Source organism: Eubalaena glacialis, chromosome 18 (genome assembly GCF_028564815.1).
Source record: "Eubalaena glacialis isolate mEubGla1 chromosome 18, mEubGla1.1.hap2.+ XY, whole genome shotgun sequence".
NCBI classification, from domain to species: domain Eukaryota; kingdom Metazoa; phylum Chordata; class Mammalia; order Artiodactyla; family Balaenidae; genus Eubalaena; species Eubalaena glacialis.
The window spans coordinates 52,682,109-52,704,369 of record NC_083733.1 but is presented as its reverse complement, the minus strand read 5'-3'; the positions used below and the strand labels follow the sequence as shown (position 1 = coordinate 52,704,369).

At 38.1% G+C, this 22,261-nt stretch overlaps 1 long non-coding RNA gene across 4 annotated transcripts; it reads right to left on the bottom strand.

The window, feature by feature from the left end:
* Nucleotides 1-60: 60 nt before the first annotated feature.
* LOC133078988 (uncharacterized) lies at nt 61-21,449 on the bottom strand. 4 transcript variants are annotated; one of them, XR_009697990.1, is made up of 5 exons: nt 21,337-21,449; nt 19,555-19,642; nt 17,799-17,929; nt 16,712-16,807; nt 61-343 (listed from the first exon to the last, which is right to left on the bottom strand). It is a non-coding gene; the product is annotated as an uncharacterized LOC133078988 (long non-coding RNA). The 4 variants fall into 4 exon arrangements; XR_009697989.1 differs by lacking the exon at nt 61-343 and adding an exon at nt 7,871-8,260; XR_009697991.1 differs by lacking the exon at nt 61-343 and adding an exon at nt 13,461-13,687 and having other exon boundaries at nt 17,799-17,984.
* Nucleotides 21,450-22,261: the final 812 nt, after the last annotated feature.

The window sequence follows — 22,261 nt, the reverse complement described above, 5'->3', positions numbered from 1 at the left end:
TAATGTGTACACTTTGATAAGTTTTAAAATATGTATACACTCAGGGAACCAACACCACAATTATGATAACGAACTTATCCATCACCCACAAAGCTACCTCATGCCCCTTTACTATTCCTCCTTGCCTTCCCCAGGGAACCATTACCTACATCCCAAGGAAACCATTGATTTACCTTTTTTTCACTATAGATTTGTTTGCCTTTCCTAGAATTTTATACGATTGGAATCATAAAGTATTTATACTCTATTTTTGGTCTGTTTTCTTTCATACAGCATAATCATCTTGAGAATCATCCATTCTGTGTGTATGAGTAGTTCATTCCTTTTACTGCTGAGTAGTGCTCTGTTGAATGAATACCACAGTTTTTATGTTTTTTTTAATTAAAAAATATCTCATAAAATACACAACATAAAATTTATTGTCTTAACCATTGTTAGGTGTACGGTTCAGCAGTATTAAGTACAGTCATATTGTGCAACTATCACCATTATTCATCTCCAGAGTTCTTTACATTTTGCAAAACTGAAACTATACCCATTAAACAATAACTCCCTATTTCCCCCTTCCCCAAGCCCCTGAAAACCAATATTCTACTCTCTGTAATGGAATTTGACTACTCTAGTTATCTCATATAAATGGAGCTATATATTATTTGTCTTTTTGTGACTGGCTTATTTCACTTAGCATAATGTCGTCAAGTTTCATCCATGTTATAACACGTGTCAGAATTACATTACTTTTTAAGCTGAATAATATGCCATTGTATGTATATGTCATATTTTGCTTATTCATTCATCCCTCAATGGATACTTGATTTATTTCCTCCTTTTGGTTATTGTAACTAATGCTGCTGTGAACTTGGGTGTACGAATATCTCTTTGAAACCCTGCTTTCTATTCTTTTGGGTATATACCTGAAAGTGGAATTACTGGATCATATGGTAATTATATTTTTAATTTTTTTGAGGAAAAAAAATTGTGTTGTGTTTCCCACAGTGGCCATAGCATTTTACATTTTCAGCAAGGGTTCTAATTTTTCCACATCCTCACTAACACTTGTTTTTTCTGTTTTTTGTTTGTTTGCTTGTTTGTTTGTTTTGGATAGTATCTATCCTGATGAGTATGAAGTGGTATCTCGTTTTGATTTGTATTTCTGTAATGATTCCTGATGGTAACTATTGTTTCATGTGCTTACTGGTCATTTGTATATCTTCTTTAGGAAAATGTCTATTCAGGTCCTTTCTCCATTTTTGAATTGGATTGTTTGTGTTTTGATGTTGCTGAGTTTTAGAAATTCTCTATATATACTGGATATTAATCTCTTATTAGGTTTGTGATTTGCAGATAATTTCTCCCATTCTGTGGGTTGCCTTTTTACTATGTTGATAGTGTCCTTTGATACACAAAAGTTTGAAATTTTCATGAGGTCCAATTTTTTTTTCTTTTTTTCTTTTGTTGCCCATGCCTTTAGTATCATATCCAGAAAATCATTGCCAAATCCAATGTTATGAAGATTTTCCAGTGTTTTCTTCTAAGAGTTTTATAGTTTTGGGTCTTACATTCAGGTCTTTGATCTATTTTGAGTTAATTTTTGTGTAAGGTGTTAGGTAAGGGTCCAGCTTCATTCTTTTGCAGGTGGATATTCAGTTTTCCCATTGATTGATTTTGTCAAAAATTATTTGACAATATATGGGAGGGTTTATTTCTGGACTCTATTCTATTCCATTGGTCTATACTTTTTTCTTTATGTCAATACCTCACTATTTACATTAATGTGGCTTTGTAGTAAGTTTTGAAATTGGAAAGTGTGAGTCCTGCAATATTGATCTTCTTTATCAAGATTGTTTTAGCTATTCAGGGTCCCTTGAGAATCCATATGAATTTTAGCATAGATTTTTGTTTCTGCAAAAAAAAAAAAAAAAAATTACTGGGATTTTGGTAGGGATTCCATGAAATCTTTAGATTGCTTTGGGTAGAATCGACATCTTAACACTCAGTCATCTAATCCATGAATGTGGGATATGTTTCTATTTATTTATGTCTTCTTTAAGTTTTTTCAGTAATGTTTTATGGTTTTAAAGTTTTTACCTCCTTGGTTAAGTTACTTCCTAAGTGTTTTATTCTTATTGATGCTGTTGTAAAAGGAATTGTTTTCATAATTTTCTACTCAGATTGTTCATTGCTCGTATATAGAAATGCAACTGATTTTTCTGTGTTGGTTTTGTATCCTACTTTGTTGAGCTAATTTATTAGTTCTAATAGTAATTTTGTGGAGTCTTGAGGGTTTTCTAAATTTAAGATTATTTCATCTGTGAACAAAGATAATTTTACTTATTCTTCTCCAATTTGGATGCCTTTTATTTCTTTTTCTTGCCTAATTGCTCTGGCTAGAACTTCCAGTACTATGTTGAATAGAAATGGTGAGAGTGGGCATTCTTTCCTTATTCCTGATTGAAAAGCTGTTAGTTCTTCACCATTGAATATGACATTAGCTGTGGGGTTTTTATACATGGCTTTTATTATGTTGAGGTAGTTTCCTTCTATTCCTAATTTGTTGAGTGTTTTTATTGTGTTGAATTTTGTCAAATGCTTTTTCTGCAGCAATTGAGATGATCGAGTTGTTTTCTCCCTTTATACTGTTAATGTGGTGTTAGATGATTTTCATATGTTGAATGATCCTTGCATTCCAGGAATAAATCCCACTTGAACACGGTGTTTAGTCCTTTTAGTATGCTGCTGAATTCTGTCTGCTAGTATTTTGCTAAGGATATTTGCATCACTATTCATAAGGGATATAGGTCTATACTTTTCTTATAGTATCTTTTTCTGGCTTTGATATCAAGGCAAATGAATTAATGTGTTATCCTTCAAGTTTTTGGAAAATTTTTGACAAGGATTAATGTTAATTCTTCCTTAAATGTTTGGTAAAATTCACCAATAAAGCCTTCAGGTCCATAGCTTTGTTGTTGGGAGGTTTTTGATCACTCATTCAAATAAATGAATTCATTGAATTCCCTCATTCATTTTGCTTAGTAGTTACAGTTTTATTCAGATATTCTCTTTCTTCATGGCTCTGACCTGATAGATTTTGTGTTTCCAGGAATTTGTCTATTTCATCTAGGTTATCCACTTTTTTTGCATACACTTGTTCATAGTACTCTTGTAATCCCTTTTATTTTTGTAGAATCAGTTGTAATGTTTCCACTTCTATTTTTTTTTATTTTTATTTTTTAGTAATTTATGTCTTCTTTAGTCATTCTAGCTAAAGGTTTGTCAATTTTGTTAATCTTTTTTGAAGAACCATCTTCTGGACTCGTTGACTTTTCTCTATTGTTTTTCTAGGTGTGCTGTGTGTTTTGTTTTCTTTCATCTCTAATTATTTTCTAATATTCTCTGTGATTTCTTCTTTGTTCCATTGATTGTTTAAGGGTATGTTGTTTAATTTCCACAAATTTGTGAATTTTTCAGTTTGCCTTTTATTATCAATTTCTATCTTCATCTGGTTGAGGTTGGAGAAGATACTTTGTGTAATATCTATCTTTTAAAATCAATTAAGCCTTAATTTGTGGCATAACATGGTCTATTATGGAGATGTCCCATGCGCACTTGAGAAGAATGTGTTTTCTGCTGTTGTCGAGTACAGTATTATGTACGTTTCTGTTAGATCTAATTGATTTATTGTGTTGTCAAGTCTTCTGTTTCCTTATTGATTTTTTTTGTCTGGTTGTTCAATCCATTATTTAGAGGAGAGTATTAAAGTCTCCAACTATTACTGTAGAACTGTCTATTTACTCTTTTAATTCTGTCAGTTTTTGCTTCATATAATTTCTTGGTCTGTTATTACGTGCATAAATGTTTATAATTGTTATATCTTCTTGCTGTGTAGAACCTTTTATTGCTATATGAAATGTCCTTTGGCTCTTGTAACTTTTTTTTTAAAAATAAAGTCTATCTTGTCTGCTATTAGTATAGCCAACCTCACTCTCTTTAGTTATTTGCATGGAATATGTTTTTCCATCCTTTCACTCCCAACCTACTTGTGTCTTTGGATCTAAAGTTAGTCTCTGCAGTCAGCATACAGTTGGGTCATTTTTATTTTTATCTTTTTAATTAATTTATTTATTTATTTATTTTTGGCTGCGTTGGGTCTTTGTTGCTGCACGCAGGGTTTCTCTAGTTGCGGTGAGCGGGGGCTACTCTTCGTTGTGGTGCGCGGGCTTCTCATTGCAGTGGCTTCTCTTGTTGCCAAGCATGGGCTCTAGGCATGTGTGCTTCAGTGGTTGTGGCTCACGGGCTCTAGAGCGAAGGCTCTGTAGTTGTGGTGTACGGGCTTAGTTGCTCCGCCTCATGTGGGATCTTCCCGGACCAGGGCTTGAACCCGTGTCCCCTGCATTGGCAGGTGGATTCTTAACCACTGCACCACCAGGAAAGCCCTAGTTGGGTCATTTTTAAAAAATCCATTCTGTCAATCTCTGTCTTTGATTGGAGAGTTTAATCCATTTACATTTAAAGTAATTACTGATAAGGAAGGATTTACTTCTGTCATTTGCTATTTGTTTTCTATATTCCTTATAGCTTTTTTTGTCCCCCATTTCCTGTATTACTGTCTTCTTTTGTTTTTGATTTTTTAACGTGAAATATTTTAATTCCCTTCCCATTTCCTTTTGTGTATATTCTATAGCTATCTTCTTTGTAGTTATCATGTGGTTACCATCCTAAAATTATAACACTATAATTTGAATTTATACCAGCCTAACTTCAATAACATACAAAAACTCTGCTCCTATACAGTTCCATCTCCAACCCTTTCAGTTACTGATGTCACAAAATTACATCTTTATACACTGTATATCCAGAAACACAGAATAACTGTTTTTTAATGCATTAGTTTCTCAAATAATGTAGAAATTTAAAAATGGAGTTATAAATCAAAGTTACAATAATAGTTTTTAAAAATGCCCAACGTATGTACCTTTACCAGAGATCTTTATCCCTTCATACAGCTTTGAGTTAGTCTAATGTCCTTTATTTCAACGTGAAGGACTCCTTTCAGCATTTCTTGCTGGGCAGGTCTGGTGGTAACAAACTCCCTTAGCTTTTGTTTATCAGGGAATTTCTTAATTCTTCCCTCCCATTTGAAAGACAATTTTGCCAGATATAGGATTCTTGTTTAACAGATTTTTTCCTTCAGCACTTTGAACATAACATACCCATTGCCTTCTGGCTTCCAAGGCTTCTGGTGAAAAATCTGTGGGTAATTTTATCGAGTATCTTTTGAACGTGACAAGTCACTTCTCTCTCATTTCTTTAAAGATTCTTTGTCTCTGTGTTTTGACAGTTTGATTTTGATGTGCTTTGATTTGGGTCTCTGAGTTCATTCTTGGAGTTCATTGAGCCTCTGGGATGTTTATATTCATATCTTTCATCAAATTTGGGAAGTTTTCAGTCATCAATTCTTCAAGCTATCTCTTCCCCTTTCTTCTTCTTCTGGGACTCCCACAGCGTGCATGTTGTTCCTTTTGAAGGTGTTCCAGAGGTACCTTACATTCTGTTCACTTTTCTTCAGTTGTTTTTTTCTTTTTCAATTTTCCTGTCTTGAAGTTCACTGATTCTTCTGTCTTCTCAAATCTTCTTTTGAATCACTCTGGCAGTTTTTTTTCTTTTTTCCCCCCCAGTTATGGTAATTTTAGCTCCAGAATTTCTTTTTGGTTTCTTTTTATGCTATTTCTTTTGTGATATTTCCATTTTGTTCATACATCATTTTCTTTACTTTCTCCATGTCTTTAGTTCTTTGATTATCTACAAGACAGTTGTTTTAAAGTCTTTGTCTAGTAGATCTGCCATCAAGTCTTTTTAAGAGACAGTTTCTGGTGATTTCTTTTTTTCCACCTTGAATGGGCCGTGCTTTCCTGTTTCTCTGTATGGCTTGTAATTTTTTGTTGAACACTAGACATTTGAATCTAATAATGTGGTAACTTTGGAAATCAGATTCTTCACCTTCCCCAAGGTTTGCCTTTTTTTTAAATTTATTTTTTTATACAGCAGGTTCTTATTAGTCATCAATTTTATACACATCAGTGTATACATGTCAATCCCAATCGCCCAATTCATCACACCACCACACCCACCCACCCCCGCTGCTTTCCCCTCTTGGTGTCCATACGTTTGTTCTCTACATCTGTGTCTCAATTTCTGCCCTGCAAGGTTTGCCATTTTTATTTAAAAAATTTTTTTAATTGTTGTAGGCTGTCTCTGCTGGTGATCAACCTGAGGCATAAACTTAAGGTCTTCTCAGGTCTTTTCTGAGCTTGTGCCTTTACATGTGTCGTGACTTTCTAAATTCCCCTGTATATGTGATTGCTTTGAAATGTCTTAGCCCTAAAAATCTGGCTTCCAAAAGGAGAAAAGAGAAAAATGAGGGGACTATGTGCTGGTGCAAATCCCCTGGAAGTCGCTTCAAGTGGAGAGGGAGGGGCTTGCAACAATGTGATGACGTTTACACAAATGGTTGCTCACTTCTGTGTCTTCACCTCTGCAGTCAGAAGCAGCAATAGATCAGAGCACAAGTCCTCAATATCTAAAGAGCAGGGTTTCACCCAGGTTCCCACCAACTGCGTGCAAGCTGCTCCAGGGACACATGCAGAACTGCCAGCCACAGGGCAAGTGTGTGGGGGATGGGTAGCTGTTACAGTGCTAAGGGCTGAAATTGACCAAAATTAACTGCCATTTACTGTCTTAAGCTTTCCTCTGGAAGTTGTAAGCCTTTGAACAGACCCCAGAGTTCCAAAATAGGTATATGAGATACATTTTGTCAATACAATTGTTGTCTAGTTGGGGAGACAAGTTCCTGGTTCTTCCTGCTCTACCATCCTCCCAGATTCCTTAATCAAATGCACCGCAATTTTTAAACACTTTCTTCTGTTAAATGACATACAGGTTTTTGGCTATTACAAATTAAGCTACTATGACCATGAATGTACAGGTCTTCATATGGGCCTATGCTTTTATTTCTCTTGTGTTTATATGTAGGAGTGCAATGCCTTTGTCACAGGGCAGGTGAATATTTAAAAATTTTGCAAACTGCCAAATTGTGTTCTAAAGCGGCTATACCATATGTGTTTCACCCAGCAATGAATAAGAGTTCCAGTTCTTCCACACGTTCACCAGCAACTGCTATAATCAGTGTTTTTAAAGTTTGCTATTCTAATAGGCATGTTGTAATAGAATCTCATTGTGGTTTTACCTTGAATTTCTGTAATGACTCATAATTTTGAGCATTTTTTAATGTGTTTATTTGCCACCCATATATCTTCTTTGGTGAAATGTCCATTCATATCTTTTGCCTATTGTTAAAATGAACATTGGTTGATATTTCTATTTTCATTAACAGGAATACGTTGAAACTGCAAAGAAATTTGTTGGAATGTCAGTCATTTATCAATGATGTCAGTAATTTATTTGCTTAATGGGGTAAAATTTTTTGAGTTCTGAAAGAATATTTCCTCGCAATTCTGTGCTGTTCCCAATGGAAAATGACAGACACAATACACCTTTAAGTTTAATCTGAATTATTAACATACTCTCTACTTTCTGAAATCTTCACATGAAACAATAAATCAAGCTCTGAGTTGTAGTGTTTACCACACAGTCAATTTCAAGCTACAACATGATGTCTGTGAATGTGAAATTAGGGCAAGATGTGTAGTAGCACACCATCGTATTCTGTTTCTACCATACGGGGATACATTAAATATAAATAACCTTAAAGCATAGATAATAGTAAAACGTAGTAAAATAATGAATGATGAGTTTTGAGTATCTCTTAGCTTAAAAAAACCCAGCCTTACTCAAGTCTAAATTACACATATTTAACATGTACAATCTGATACATGTTTATACCTATGAAATTAAAGATTTTTCTTGAGCCCTTTGTAATCTCTCCCTCTGTACTCATCCATCTGCAGGAAACCACTGATCTGCTGTCTGTCACTACATATTTGTTTACATTTTTTTCAGGAAAATTACATTAATCTGGGAGCAGTTTAGGTAGGCAGTTAGAGTTCAATATCCGCTATGAAACTGCAGGCAAGCTGTCTACTGGGGCTGTAGTCTCTGAAGACTTGCCTGAGGCTGCAAGATGCAATTCCAAGGTCTTTTCTGTTGGCAGGAAGCTTCAGTTCCTTGCCACATGTGTCTCCATAGGAATGATCATGATGGATACTCTCAAATAAAGCAAGTGGTCCAGGAGCAAGAGAATGCACTAAGAAGGAAACCAGTGTCTTTTATAACGTAAAATGGAGGTGATTTACCCTCACTTTTACCATATTATGATTCATATAGGTCAACTCTAGTAAAATGTAAGAGGGCTACACAAAAGTGAGAATACTGAAAAGTAGGAATTTGGGGGACCATCTTAGGTCCCCCAACTACAATTGTATGTTTTATCTTTTTTACATTAATTTTCATATATCAAACCCTGCATTTCTTGTATAAACTACTTTTTCTTGATATGTTACTTTTTTTATATTGTTGGATTTGATTTGCTAAAATTTTGTTCAGGTTCTGCATCTATGTTAATGAAGGATATGGTTTTCCTGTAATGCTTTTGTCTGGTTTTGATATGTTACCTTCACAGAGTAAGTTGGAAAGCATGTCTTTCCAATTTTTTGGAATAGTCTGTGTAGAATTGGTATTTTTTTTTGTCTAAATGTTTAGCAGAATTCACCACTGAAGCATTTATGCCTGAAGTTTGCTTTGTGTGAAGGTTTCTAATTCCAAATTTAATTTCATAAATAGGTGTAGGGCTATATGGGTTATCTTATGTGATGACATCTGTATTGGTGTCTCTTCTCTCATTCCTGATATTGGTAATTTGTGTATTTACTCTTTTTAATTTGATAATTCTTGGCTAGAGGTTTGTCTATTTTATTATAATAATAATTATTTAAAGATTTGTTGTTGATAGCTTTAAAAAATATATATTTATTTATTTATTATTTATTTATTTTGGCTGCACCAGGTCTTTGTTGCGGCACGTGGGATCTTCATTGAGGCATGTGTGATCTTTAGTTGCCGCATGCAAACTCTTAGTTGCAGCATGCATGCAGGATCTAGTTCCCTGACCAGGGATCGAACCCAGGCCCCCTGCATTGGGAGCATGGAGTCTTACCCACTGGACCACCAGGGAAGTCCCTATTTTATTATTCTTTAAGGCTTTGGGTTTCACTGACTTTCTCTGTAGTTTATTCTGTTTACTTCATTGATTTCCATTTAGATCTTTATTATATTATTTCTTCTCCTTTCTTTGCTTTTCTCTTTTCCTAGTTTTTAAATATGGAAACCGAGATCCTTTTTCTGATACCTTTTCTTTTGTTTAATGTGTTTAAAAAAAACATAAACCACCTTCGCCTAGCCATCAGTCCTGACAATTTTCTTCTATGTTTCCTACTAAATTATTCATACATTTATATTTTATATTTCAGTCGTGATCCACCTTGAGTTCATTTTTGTTTAAGGCATGAGGTTAGATTGATGTTAATTTCTTTTGCCTATGGATGTTCAATTGCTCCAGCAATATTTGTTGAAAAGACTTCCCTGCCTTCATTTACTTGATTTAGTTGGTCTGTCAAAAATCACTTGGTAAGTTTGGGTCTATATCTGGATTCTCAGAATGGTTCAGAACAGAATAGTTCTATTGACCTATTTTTTTAAATTAATTAATTAATTAATTAATTAATTAATGTCTGTGTTGCGTCTTCATTGCTGTGCACAGGCTTTCTCTAGTTGTGGCGAGCGGGGGCTACTCTTCGTTGCAGTGCATGGGCTTCTCATTGTGGTGGCTTCTCTTGTTGCGGAGCACGGGCTCTAGGTGTGTGGGCTTCAGTAGTTGTGGCACACAGGCTCAGTAGTTGTGGCTCACAGGCTCTAGAGTGCAGGCTCAGTAGTGTGGCAAATGGGCTTAGTTGCTCCACGGCATGTCGGATCTTCCCAGACCAGGGCTCGAACCTGTGTCCCTTGCATTGGCAGGGGGATTCTTAACCACTGTGCCACCAGGGAAGTCCTTGACCTATGTTTTTAATCCCTGCATCAATATCATGTTATCCTGTTTAGCTATATAACCCTTATCATCATGTAACCCTTAACACTGGCTAGGGTGATTCCCCTCAAATGGGGCCCCCTCCAACAAAGGCTCTAAAATATGTCAAATTTAAATCAACAGGCATATCTCTCAGTGCCCTCAGAGATTATTTCACTGTTGATGCCATGGCAACCTCTTCTCGTGTGTCCTGGAGTTTCTGGACCACCTATAATGGCCATAAGTTGGTCAAGAGCTTCTGAAGCAAGAAGAAGCCCCTCTTGGTCTCTGCTATACAGCATTGAAACAAAATGACTGACTACATACTGAGCTCTCCTGGAAACAGAGGTTCTCACAGACCTTGAGCCTGTGACTCTTCATACCCAGCTGCCAATTAGGCATTAGGTCATGGGAACAGTACCCCACAAGGTTGGCATGGCTACTGAGACCTCCTTAAGACAAGATGGAGCCAAACCTGGACTCTCTGGTATATTTTACCTCCAGGAGGGGGTGGCATCACCCTTCCTCAGTCCCTTGCCAGATGCCATAGTGCTGGAAGAGGTCACTCTTGCTCCAGACCCTTTGGCTACCTGGAGAGTCCCTTGGGATTAACTGAATGAACAGCGATGTGATTTCATAAACTGTACAAATGACACTATGAACCATCATAAAAATGGATGGTTTTAATTGTTTTTTTTAATCAGTGGGATGTTGCTACTTTCATTCCTTAGTCAGGATGACCTTGATAAAGGTTAGGACCCATGGATCAATACAGTTGACTGAACTTCAGGCAGTCATTTTAGCACTAAATGTCCCAGCCAACAAATGGCCCAATCATTTCATTTATTACAAACTGTTGGGCCATTGCCCCCTTCAGGGTAAAAAAACCTCTGGGAATCTCTTGCCTCACAGATACCCAAAATATAGATCAAAATCACGTCTCTACATATACTAAGACCACGTGCAACCTTGCCAGGACACACCTTATTCCCTTTATTCCCTTTGGAGTTATAGACATTACTGATAAAAATCAAGGTACACATTTGAGTTCCCAGAATACACAATACTGGGTGCCTGGTAAAGCTTTTCAATAGGACTTTCATGTTTCTGATAAGTCTCACATAGCCAGTTTAACTGAGAGACGTAATGGTCTGCTTGAGACAATTCAAATTCTAGTCCAGAAAACTGACCCTAAATGGGTTTCTCTTTTGCCCCAGGCCTTAATCTATCTTTACAAATTGTCAGTATTGTCCCCATTCTATAAGGGCTAGAGGCCAGATTGAGGGTGCATATTCTCTGGGGACCCATTTGAACCTAAACTTCCACCAGAAAAGAAAATAAAAACAGCACATCAATTGCAGCTGCACACACTTTTGACTGTTGGTCTCATTTCTCACTGGTCTGGGTGCTTTCATTGGTCTACAACGCAGAGACCCTTTAAATAAGCCATTGTTTCAACCATTGTTTCACCATTGATAAATGGTGAGGTCTACTTGCCATCAACCTTGGCTAATACAAGCCCTGTGACCCAAAGACCTTGCCAGCTTGCCTGTCACCAACCAAACCAACAACTGAGGCAAAGTGCTTATAATAACTGGCCAAATTAGAGGGCCTGTCTACAGGCTATACTGGAGCTCCAACCTCTTAGCCTGGTAACACCTTAGAGCCATAAAATCAAGACCCACACCAACTTGAGTGGGTATCCACTTAAAGAGGATACCGAGTGTCCCCTACCAGATGATGTCGCCCCAGCCCAGTTCACTGGTGGAGATGACTTTGTCACCTGCACCAAAGACAACTTCACACTGTACACTAAACCTGCCACTCCAGCAGCACCCATGGATTGCCTCTCCTAAAGAAGAAATTTGACACAGGAGATCTATTGCTTTTCTTCCCTTGATATTAGGGATTCTATTATGTTTTCTAAAGCTCACCGTCTGCTTAGCCCATGATCCTGGTATACTCCTTTCTCCCTGTCAACTTGTACACACCTACATTCCCATGCCAAAAGAGAAGTATTACCATTCCTGAATAATAATAAAACATGCATCTTAAAACAATTCCACTTTATTCTTTTTAAAAACTGTTTTAACAGGAATTCCCTGGCGGTCCAGTGGTTAGGACTCGGTGCTTTCACTGCCAAGGGCCCGGGTTCAATCCCTGGTCAGGGAACTAAGATCCCGCAAGCCACACAGTGCAGCCAGAAAAAAAACCCAAAAACTGTTTGAGCTTTTCTAGGTTCTTTACTTTCCATGTACAGTTTAGAATAAGTGTGTTTATATCAACAAAAAATCTCAGTGAGATTTTGATAGGAATTGTGTTAATGCTCTAGGTCACTTAAGAAACAATTGACATTTGTACTATGTTCATTCTTCCAATCCATAAATGCAGTATGTTTGTCCATTTATTCAGATCTCTTTGATATGTTTCCTTAGGTTTTGTAAATTTCAGCATACATATCCTGCATTTGTTTTGTTAGATTTCTACCCAAGTATTTTAAGTCTCTGCAGTGACTGCCAATGGGACTGAGTTTTTAATTTCAATGTCCTCATGTTTGTTGGTAGTATATGGAGATGTTATTAATTTTTGTGTGTTGATCCTATGTCCTGTGACTTTGCTGAACTCACTTACTAGGTTTAGAAGTATTGCAAACTCCTTGGGACTTTCTATGTAGACTGTTACAGATTTGAATTGTGTTCCCTCAAAATTCAGTGCTAGGGACTTCCCTGGTGGCACAGCAGTTAAGAATCCACCTGCCAATGCAAGGGACATGGGTTCGAGCCCTGGTCTGGGAAGACCCCACATGCCGCGGAGCAACTAAGCCCATGAGCCACAACTAGTGAGCCTGCGCTCTAGAGCCTGCGAGCCACAACTACTGAGCCCACGTGCTGCAACTACTGAAGCCCGCACCCTAGAGCCCATGCTCTGCAACAAGAGAAGCTGCAGCAATGAGAAGCATGCACACCGCAACGAAGAGTAGCCCCTGCTCACCACAACTAGAGAAAGCCCGCATACAGCCCCGAAGACCCAAAGCAGCCAAAAACAAATAAATTAATTTTAAAAATTCAAACTAACAAATGTTGAAGAAATGACAAAGTTACAAAATCACCAAAATTACCCTCTAGTTTATGCATCAGCAAACTATAATCCATGGACCAAACCTGGCCTGCCATAAGTTTTTGACATAAAGTTTTAATGGAAAACAGTCATACCGAGTTATTCAAGGACTGTCAGTGCTGCTTTCACGCTGCAACAGCAGAACTGAGTAGTTGCAACAGAAACCATATGGCCTGTAAAATCTAAAACATTTACTATCTGGCCCTTTACACGAAAGGTTTGCTGACCCCGGAAAAAGCTGCTTTACTTAAGAATCAGCAATGGATGCTAAAGTTAGTGGTAAAAGTTTTATAAGGAACATGACATTTATCGTTCCAAAGTATCTGACGACAAACCACTTCTTAATTACATACGGAAAAAGATGCAGTGGGGAAACCTGACAGATTCCACCATAATTATGTGGTCGAAGTTAACATCACCAGTAATGGGATAAACTGACATCACAAGCCTCCTGATATACGATGCACGAAGGACAGCATCACTTCAGTGATATTTCTGCCAAAAATACAAAACTGAGTCAAATTATGAGGAACCATTAGACAAATCCAATCTGAGGGACCATCTAAAAAGAGATGTACTCGTCAAAAATGCCAAGGTCATAAAAGGCAAAGGAAGATCAAGGAGTTGCTTCAAATTAAAGGAGACTAAAGTAAGAAGACAACTAAATGAAATCCATGATTTTGTTTTGGATTCTGGGTTGGAAAAAAAAATTTTTTTTTCTATAAAGGATACCACTGAGACAATTGCTGAAACTTGATTTAAGGTCTGTAGATTATGTAAAAGTACTACACCAAAGCTTGATTTTGATAATTATGCTATAGTTATAAAAAGAACAAACTTGTTCTTAAGAAATACACACTGAAACATTTAGGATAAAGGAAAAGGGCACCTCATGGGGGCAGGATGAGAATGATACAAAGCAAATACATAAAATATTAACAATCCCTGGGTAAGGGTCATAGGTGTCGATATGTTCTATACTATTCTTACAAGTTTTCTGGTTAGAAATTATTTCAAAATAAAGAGTTATATAAAAGCCATCAATTAAGTAAAGAACCTTGTACATATTTGTTTAAACCAATAAATTTCAGCTAAAAGAAGAATGAACATACAAATGCAGAATAGCACAGTGATTATTAAAGATCATAAGCCAGATTGTGTCTGAATTCTAGCTCCAACAACTAGCTCTGAAATTAGGAAAATTTCTTAACCATCCCAAGCCTTAGTTTCCTCCGATATAAAATACTGATAGCAATTTTGCACACATCATTATTGCTGCTGTGAGGCAATACGTGAAAAATGCTTAGAACAGTGCCAGGCACAGAGCATAGAATCAATAAAGTAACTGCTATTACTACTACTACTACTACTACTGCTACTACTACTACTACCACCATCACCACCACCACTACTGACAATGGGCCAGGACTTCCCTGGTGGCACAGTGGTTAAGACTCCACGCTCCCAATGCAGGGAGGGCTTGGGTTTGATCCCTGGTCAGGGATCTAGATCCCGCATGCTGAAACTAAGACCTGGCTCAGCCAAATAAATAAGTAAATATTTTTTTAAAAAAAGAGTGGTTAAGAATCCGCCTGCCAATGCAGGGGACACGGGTTCGATCCCTGGTCCAAGAAGATCCCACATGCCACGGAGCAACTAAGCCCGTGTGCCACAACTACAGAGACTGCACTCTAGAGCCCACGAGCCACAACTACTGAGCCCGTGTGCCACAACTACTGACGCCCGCGTGCCTAGAGCCCGTGCTCCGCAACAAGAGAAGCCACTGCGATGAGAAGCCCGCGCACCACAACGAAAAGTAGCCCCCACTTGCCGCAACTAGAGAAAGCCCGCGCGTAGCAATGAAGACCCAATGCAGCCAAAAATAAATAAATTAATTAATTAAAAAAGAGAGAGAGAGAAAAAAAGGAGAGACAATGGGCCAAAAAGGGGATAAGTCAGTTCAATGTAAGTAAGATGAACAATGTTAAGATTTCATATTCCCCTCATTAATTTTCAGTTAATGATTTTTCTTCTTACCTCTCTGAGAAAACAGAACTAGATAAAAGATACATACTCTTTCCTCTACCATATCAATTAAGTTATCTACATCCAAATCCACAGTCACAGTTTTTTCTTAAGCACAAATTCTACCACCTTACCCCCTCAAACTCAAGGCCCTGCTTCCATAATAATGTCCTCTTTCTGATTCATCCCTTTTTACCACTCTATGGAACTGTTCACATTATCAACCATCCAGATGTAACCCCATGTCCCAACAAGCCCCATCTCTTCATAACCAAATACCTCAACAGAATGGCTGTACTCATTCTCATCGCTGCCTCACCTCCCGCTCTATTTTAACCACATGACTCAGACTTCCACTCCTTGAAGCCACTGAGAATTTCCCCTTCTGGGAAGGTCAGATATTGTGGTCAAATTCTCATTTCTTATTTTAATTCATTTTTTAGCGACCATTCCTCCATCTTGAAACATTTTCTTCATTTGTCTTTGGTGGAACCACTTTCTGGTTTTAATTCTACCTTAAAATGTACTCCTCCCCAGCAGTCTCTTTTGCAGCCTCTTCTAACAAACCTCCAAGTGTAGAGAATCCTCTGTCTGCACTGGTTCTCTGGGTGACCTCATCCAGTGTCCTGGCTCTAAATACCAGCCATATGCCAACAAAACCCAAACTGTTATGTATGAGCCTAAACTCTCCCTGACCTCCGGGCTTGCACATTCAACAGCCTACTCAGCATCTCCAATGGGACGATGAATAGTCATCTCAAACTTAACATTTTTTTTTCTTTTTTTGGCCTTGCTACCTGTGGCTTGCAGGATCTTAGTTCCCCGACCAGGGATTGAACCCAGGCCCTCGGCAGTGAAAGCCGGGAGCCCTAACCACTGGACCACCAGGGAGTTCCCCAAAACAGACGTATTTTAGATTTGCCCTCCAACCTGTCTTGTCCCATCTCAGGCAGCTGTATCACCATTCACCTGATCAAGTCAAAACCTGTTGATTCTTCTTAGTGTCTCTCTTGGCCTCCACACTTATTTACAGTTCACTGGCATGCTGTTAGTTCTACATTCAGAATATATTATGAATACTGTACCTTCTCACCACTTTCTGCCACTAACATTATAAGTCAAATGGTGGTGGTGGTGGGATGAATTGGGAGGCTGGGATTGACATATATACACTAATATGTATAAAATGGATAACTAACAAGAAACTGCTGTATAAAAAAAATACATAAAATAAAACTCAAAAATTAAAAAAAACACAGCTGAAGTATTGTACTGGGAAAGAGTATAAGCCTAATAAAGTGACTGGGAAATATGATGAGAGTGAATGTTAAAATTGGTAAAGAGTTGGAAAATTTGGTGAGATATTCATCTTTCCCCCAAGTCTCAGGCCTTTGAAGGGACTTCCAAACAACCTCTCAGAGATGTGCCTACTCCCTGACCACATGGGCTGTTTCCAGCAGTGATGGCTTCTCCACCCAACATACTCTTACTCACCTGTGTATTGTCTTCCTTGATCTTTCTTCACTATCATCCAGGGCTCTTTCCATTGTTCCAATAAGGTAATCACATGTGGTTTAGAACAGGAATGACCTGCTTACAAGATAAGAATGCCATATAATGAGAAATAAAAGATGAATTCAAAAATACTTTAAGCTTGTGTTAAATTTGTAATAAACTAAAGGTCAAAATGACTGCTAAGTACTACAGAGAAGAGAATGGCAAGGGGATTCAAGAATCCGGATAGGAGGGGAAAGGTCTTATTTTAAGTGAAATCTATCTATCTATCTACTTACCTACCTACCTACCTTCTGTGTCTTGACAGAAAGCATGACATTGTAACTGAGAACAAAGACTGTGGACCCAGAGCACCTGGGTTCAAATTCCTGGTTCTGCCATGTACTAGCTGTGTGACCTTGGATAACTCAAACTCACTGTGATTCAGCATTCTCATCTAAAATGATTACATATATTTGTATTTGATTTGTATCAACTGATTTTTCCCCCCACAATCACCTTATGAAGTACTATGTTTATAAAGAGCTTAAAATAGTGACTGGTACATAGTTAGAACAATGTGAGTTATCAACATTATTATTGTTATTTTTCTAAGAGAAAAAAGAAAGTTTCCTGAGACATCTGTATTTATAATTCATTTAATCCTAAATGCAAATCTCATGGATTATAAATTTTAACTACAAAATCAGGTAAATTGTTTTGGAAGAAATAAAATGATGTAATTTCAGCTTTAAATAATTTATATTTATCTAATCCACCACTAAATAAATTGCACAGGCTCTTCAGATGGAACAAATCAGAACCTTTGTCTAGCTGTTTTGCCTGCAGGTGGGCTCACCATTTTGGGCATAAACACAACAGGAAATCTGACCTTTGTCAATATTTATAGAACACCCCAGAATTCTAATCCTGCCATTTCATCAGTTCCAACCTAACAAAGCTCAAACTACTTCTTTGAGAACAGGGAGAAGAAATTACATTCACTTCTTAAGACAGCCCTAAAATGTACAACGAAGAAAGTATTTCAGGGAGCAGATTCTAATTTATTTGAGAGATGTAAACTTACCCAGGGAGACCAAGTTCCTAGTCCTCCAACATCACATCTCTGTCCAAGACCCTCTGAGCAGAATCCAGACTCTCCCACTCCTGCTGAGCGAAGGCTATGGCCACATCCCTGAATGTCACTGATTCCTGAAACTGCAAACCCACATATTTCTGGTGAAATTAAAGAAAATGTAGCCATAGCTAAGACCTGAGGCAGGCAAAAATAAAAAAAAAAAAAAAGAAAGAAAATGTTTTCAAGATGAAAGGAGAGGAAATAAAGAGTTCCAATGTAACAAAGAAGCAATAATATAGCAATCAAGTAGGCTGGAGGCTCATGATATAAGAAGTAAAATAAGCAGATGCAAACTATTATATATAGGATGGATAAACAACAAGGTCCTACCGTATAGCACAGGGAACTATAAATATCCTGTGATAAATCATAATGGAAAAGAATATGAAAAAGAATATATATATGTATAACTGAGTCACTTTGCTGTAGAGCAGAAATTAACACAACATTGTAAATCAACTATACTTCAATAAAATTTTTTAAAAAAGTAAATGGCTGCTCTGAAGCTATCAAGAAAAAAAAAAAAGTAAATGAAGCAGAATATCTTCATGTTCTAGAAGAATCCTGTGCTATGGACAAAATTTCCTGTTACGCTGTGGCATACCACAATACTCCAGAGCTATTGGGAAATGGATAAAATAATCCAAGTTTCTTTGTTAAATAAAAGAGTATACACAAAGACACTGCCTGCTAGGTACCCCAATACCTTCTCAAGAACTATTAGTCTCTACATTATTTTCCCTTTAAGAGAAAAGGTTTGGGTTTTTTTTCAAGCATAAAAATCTCTATTTTAGAAAATAGATATTATACAACTTTGTTAATTCCTCAAGCTTCAAGATCATTATGTCAGATCATATAAGCATTTTTCCTTGTATTGATAAATACATTTTTCATGATGGCATAAAAGTACATCTCAGGGATACAAATATCAGAGTTTGTAATTATTTTATATTTATATGAGATTGGACCAAATGCCCCAGGTTTCCCCAGTTCTGGTAATCTATGTTAACCTACTACTTATGATAATATGCTTATTAGTATATTGTCATGTGGCATTCCTCACTCAACACTTTGTCTGTTCTTCAGTTAGTGGATAATGATGCAGATGATTCAGAATCAAAAGTAAGTCACCCAAGTCCAGCAGATCCCATTCCACAACAAAACTGACCTAGTACCACTCTTGCCAGGCATCACCTGGCAAGAACCATGCTATCAATGTTTCCATGTCACAGTCACATCTCTAATGTGTCCCTAAAAGCCTCACAGAGCATGTGAGCTCATCATATTAAGACTGAGACCAATCAATACAAAATCCCATCTTATCAGGTCTGTGAAAAATGTTTAATTTTCTGATGTATGGTAAAAATGAGGCCAGTATCTCAAACTCACCAAACCAGAGACTGACATAAGAAGCTCAAATAATTTTCTCGTGGGACTTCATATTTTCACTGCTCCATCACAGCTCTTCAGCAAAGACATATCACATAGGACCTGTTCAGTAATTTGCTCAGTGAATTGATGAACACCAATTAGAAAAGGATACCTCATAAGGAGGAAGCAGTTATTTGGCACTGTTTCACATAGGAGGAATCAGGAAGCGGGTAATTAGATGGTGCTCTCTTAGGAAGAACACTGTAGGTTAATGAATGACAATTATCTATGTAATCTAAAAATCCCAATATTTCAAGGAGAAACAACAACTTACTTGGCCCATGTTATCAGAAATGTAAGAACCGATCAGTCTTCCTTGGGCTTCTTCTATCTGAAGGGTTCAAACTCTAGAAAATTCAGAGCTGAGAGACAAAAAGGAGGCTTTAGTGTTCCCCATAACTTCAGCCAATAAAACTTGTCCCCCCATTTCAGCTTCCAAACTATGACACAACCGTCCTCACATAACATTTTGTGGAAGAACAGAGGGATTCTGGATAAATCTAAACCCAGTGAACCAAGCTGTAAACAGCTGGTTGCAGAACAACAGCACTTCTTCAGTGAAGCCAGAATCAGACACTTCAGTAGGTTTTCTGGCTAAGCCTTCATTTTGGGAAGGCTCATGTGGATGTTAAGATTGGGCTGCACAGTTCTGTTGTGAACAGATTCTCCTCCCTCCATTCCTACATTCTAACTGAAAAAGAGACCATATCACCCAAACCAGAACTTCCTTTGTGGCTTCAGGATAAGATCAAACCATGGGAGAGGGAAAATATAGACGATATTGATCTGACATTTACAAACATCTCAGTGGCTCAGTTTTCTCATCATTAAAATAGGGATAAGAGTATCAGCTACTACATATGGTTATCTTGCAGAATAATAAGAAAATTCAGTTAAAACACGTACTAGAATAGAATAATTGCTTAACACGGGTTAGCTATTTAAGAACATTACATGTCTCATTTCATTTTTATTTTTATTTGCTCAATCTGACAACTAACTTGGAAGTATTGCCTTTTTTGTTTGTTCGTTTTGGCCGCGCAGCGCAGCCTGCGGGATCCTAGTTCCCCGACCAAGGATTGAACTTAGGCCTTGCCAGCGAAAGGGCTGAGTCCTAACCACTGGAGTGCCAGGGAACTCCCTCATTTTTATAAAAGTAAAACTTTGTTTCCAATTTTTGCTTATCTCTGGCATGCTTTTTTTTTTTTTAATTGATTGGAATCAGCTTTTCTTTAGGAAATCTTCTAGGGACAATTCTGACATATTTAAAATAACTTCACAGGGATGCAATCCGCATGCGCATTCCAACAAATCCATGAATCAGCAATCAGAATGACAAGCTTTCTTGTATTCTATCTAAAACATTTAGAGCCTGGCCTTAAGAATGCAACTCTTCTTTTAAAAAATAGCAGAAAAGATTCTCTGACATTTAAATTTCCCCTTTAATTTCTCCGTAGAAATTACAGAGAAAGGCACCATTCTGCAATAAGATGCAAAACTACAATAATTCACAAAGGTTGAATCCCGTTCTTTCTGAGCAATACGGAGACTGATGTAAATGTTTACAGCCAATATCATCTTATTCTCTTTTTTCATATAAAATTATCACTGGAAAAGTAATTTGAACAACAGATCCTTGGAAGTCATTTTTCCTGCTCTAAAATTCCAGTCTCCAGATCAATTATGTGCCTTCCTGCCGGGAAACTTCATACAGGGGCTCAATAACCGACCTCCTTCTGGGGACCAGCTTTCTGGGGCAGACCCTTGTGGCTGGGAGGGGAATGGGGCAGGTGGCAGCAGGCACCTGCAACACGGGTCCCAGTGGCACACCTCTCAGCTGAGAATCCAAGTTCACACGGAGGTCCTGGCTCCAGTCTTCGCGGACTCACACCCGCACTCTCTCTCACAAATTACCCTCTCTCCCCTGACTGGAGCAACCCTGCCTCCAAGCCAGGAGCGCCTCGTCCACCCTCCCACTGCCCGCGTGGCAGGGTCCGGGGTCCGCACCGGCCCGCACGCCCCGCACTCACTGCTTCCCTTCCCGGAACCCAGTTACCCGGTGGTGCTGGTCCGAGTCTGCAGAGCTCTCCCCGAGGCCGGGCGCTGACTTTTTCCTTACAGAAGTCCACACCTCACTGCCGCGCCAACAATCACAAACGGTAGGGAGAAAGGCTGAGGTACAGGTTGCCCCGGCGGCCTTTGGGAAATGTAGTCCCAGGCTAAGCGGGCCTGATCGCAGTGGCCTGTGGGAAATGTAGTCCGGAGTGGTAAAACCTGAGTACCTGCGCGGCCCGCTGCATACGACAACCGCTCACCCCGCGCCCCATCGGTAGTGGGAGTTCGCAGGCACAGGTTGACACCAGGCCCTGACTCTGCCCACCTTAGAGGCTGGGTTTAATGGGTTGGTCCTCCCGGACTGAAGAAGGAGAATTGTACTTGGGTGGACCAGGGAAGGCGGAGTTGAGGACACAGGAGTTCACAATCGCTTGAAGCCCAAAGAAGAGAGCCAACCCAGGATATTACCATACCAGACCCCCCAAACCATAATAATATATACTAAAATATGTTATTACTTTAACATAAAAATATGAAAAATAGGTGTTTGAAATTACTTATCGTTCTGTATTGTTTACTTTTCCATTACAGAAATGCTATTATTAAATAGAACATCAATAGAACTAATAGTGGCAATTAGTAATAATAGTAAGATGGATTAAACAGGTGTGTGAGACAAATGGTTCTGTCCTCTGATACAGCATTTTAACTTTTTATTAGATATTAGATATTTAAATTTTGTACACTATATTATGTGTGTGTATATATTTATTTATTTATTTATTGGCCACACGGCTTGCAGGATCTCAGTTCCCCAACCAGGGACTGAACCCAGGTCACAACAGTTAAAGCCCAGAATCCTAAACACTAGGCCACTATGGAACTCCCTATGTATTCTTTAGATACATAGACGTAAGAAAATTTAA